General features: G+C 38.1%; 1 protein-coding gene across 6 annotated transcripts in view; it reads left to right on the top strand.

Moving 5' to 3' along the window:
- LOC310961689 (dystrobrevin beta-like) overlaps positions 1–2750 on the top strand; it is a 39921-nt gene that overhangs the window by 6225 nt on the left and 30946 nt on the right. For 5 of the 6 annotated variants that reach the window (XM_083933891.1, XM_083933892.1, XM_083933894.1 and 2 more), the window contains exon 2: positions 2558–2610. The gene's annotated coding sequence lies outside the window, so the exon portion shown is untranslated. Of the gene's footprint in view, positions 102–2557; positions 2611–2750 lie in introns of all 6 variants that reach the window. The other variant, XM_083933890.1, reaches the window with a different exon arrangement.

Here is a 2750-nt window from a genome sequence, read left to right as displayed (position 1 = left end):
ACACTTTAGTTTGTGGATTCACAGCGGTGAGTCAAGTGTGGGTGTTTAAAAGCCTGGGGTTTGCGTGTTTTAGACTGAGAGTAACGGATTTCTACGAACAGGTGTGTATGTGTGTTAGAGAGAGTGTGTGTTTGTTTTCAGAACCATTTGCCTTTTTCAGGTGTGGGCCTACATGAGCTTAACCACTGTTTTGATGAGATATTGTGTGTGTGTGTGTGTGTGTGTGTGTGTGTGTGTGTGTGTGTGTGTGTGTGTGTGTGTGTGTGTGTGTGTGTGTGTGTGTGTGTGTGTGTGTGTGTGTGTGTGTGTGTGTGTGTGTGTGTGTGTGTGTGTGTGGTTAATGCACAGGTGCATTGGTGGGTGGTCTGCGCTGATGCGACACCACTCCTACACAACTTCACACGGACACAGTTTAGTGAGAAGAGAGAGACTCAACATCATATTTGCACCATACAGAGCTGCAATGATTAATCAGAGAATCAATTAGTTGTCAACTATTAAATGAATTGTCTCCTATTGTGGTTATCAGTTAATCAGTTTGAGTATTTATTTTAGGAAAAAATATGCAAAATTCTCTGATTTTAGCCCTTTTAAATCTGAATATTATCTGATTTCTTCACTCTTCTATGTGACAGTAAACTAGTTATCTCTAAGTTGTGGACAAAACAAGACATTTGAGGACGTCCTCTCGGGCTTTAGGAAGCACTGATCAACATTTGTCACTATTTTGAGACATTTTATAGACCAAACAACTACTTGATTAATCGAGAAAATAGACAGATTTGTTAGTCGCAGCCCTAACACAATCATGCATACTGTGTGTGCATGTACAGTACTTAGAGTATGTATAGGGCTGCAAGTAACGCTTATCAATGTGTTTTCATTATTTCTTTGAGTAATTAATCATTTATACTAGAAAATGCCAGATGGTGACATTCAAATTTCCCAGCGCCTAAAGTGACATCTTTAAACACCAAATCCTCACATTTGAAAAAGTGGAACCAGTAATTAATTGTGTTAAAGGATTAAGTGAATAGTGAATTGACTCAAGCGATTAAGCCGTACTTTTACATGACAGCACGGTGGACACACTTTCCTCAGTGCCGATATGATACTTTTTTTTTTTAAAGATTATTTTTTTAGCAGTTTTTAAGCCTTTATTATAAAGGACAGACAGGAAAATGGGGTGAGAGAAAGCGGGGGAGACATGCAGGTCAGAGTTGAACCCACGGCTGCTGCCTCCAGGACCTTCAGTCTCTGTTTGTTGTGGCATTTCAATTTCTATCTTTAATATCATGAAATATTTGCTGTATGTGTAACAGTCGTATATCTGTCTTGGTTTTGACACCTGCTGACAGGATGTAACTGTTTGCCTCTTGCTGTCTGTCTTGTATATGTGCATTCGTGATTTCAGCGTCCTTCGTGCACAGAAATATCTCGTGTTTTGTGTCATTGTCTCCATAAGGCTTGAATTAAAAAGTATTTGTGGGAGAGTTATTTTGATTCTTCCTTGTGGGAGGATTGTTGACTGCTGCCCCATGACATGTCAGTGTGTTAATTCATTACATATATTTTAAGTTAGGGGAAAGCTTTGTTGGCGCCTGGCAGCTGTTAAGCATTTGCTGTCTTTCCTAATATTTTTCAGCAAAACAGTGAATGATTGTTTACAAATGGTCATAACCTGTTTCCAGCTTTATAAAGAAAATATTGAGAGCATATGTCAAGAAGAAGAAGAAGATGGTTTTTCTTTACTTTACAATTTGACTGACCTTAAATGATCCACAAACCATGTGTTAAGCAGTAATGTGAATTGACAAATGTGACTGTTAGCATTAGTAGAGTGAGTACTTTGTGTGCTATGTTGCAATCAAGTGGCCTAGATTTGAGAAGACATTTGTGATTGCTATTATAAAATATTAAAGGTCTTTAACTAATAAAAAAACCCTGCAATCAGCCTTACAATAAGTAATTAATAAAACATAACTGAAAAGATTGACTACTAAAGGTTGTGCAGCTGTTTTTAAGACAAACTAAGATCCAGGAGGATCGTTTTCAACCCATCAGCAGTGGCTGCAGATTACGTAAATGACCTGAAATTAATTCTAACAATAAAAAGACAATTGTGCAATAGGGCTAACAGTCAATAACACAATTTTGTGGACTAATCGAACAGTTGATTTAATTTACATCTGTAAAACCGAGTTTTTCCACAAATGTTCATGCAAAAGCACCAATAAAACAATTAAACATTTTGTTTCCTAGATATGTGCTCGTAAGTTTGTTGCAAAAAGTCACTGAGCGTGAAAAAAGGCATAAAAAATAACTAATCGACAAAAGAAATCTTTTAATATTCTCATTAAATTTTGCAACCCTACTTTGCAATCACGCACAGGTCTACTGAGTATATAGAGATGTAGGAGAGTGTGTACCTCACCCTTTTGCTTAGTGTGTGTCTATATTAGAATGTGTCCTCTGCTGTCCCCAAAGAGACTTTGGCATTATTGACTGAAGATTGAAAAATAGTTTTCAAATTGCCTTTCTCTTGTCCCTCTGCTAGACTCTCCTTCTTTTGAAGCTCCTCTGCCCTGTGTGACCCCCTGACACAGAGAGGTATGACCACACACACAAACTCACGCACACTCACACACTGAGCTATGTTTTCTAAACCCCATCTTAAGCCAGAAGTTAGTGGAAGACTGTTTCCTCTGCTTCAGAGAGAGAGAGTGTGTGTGTGTGTGTGTGTGTGTGTG

This window comes from Echiichthys vipera, assembly GCF_963691815.1.
Source record: "Echiichthys vipera genome assembly, chromosome: 19".
In the NCBI taxonomy this organism is placed as follows: Eukaryota; Metazoa; Chordata; class Actinopteri; order Perciformes; family Trachinidae; genus Echiichthys; species Echiichthys vipera.
The sequence above is the reverse complement of the archived record's forward strand: the minus strand, read 5'-3'. Positions and strand labels throughout refer to the sequence as shown.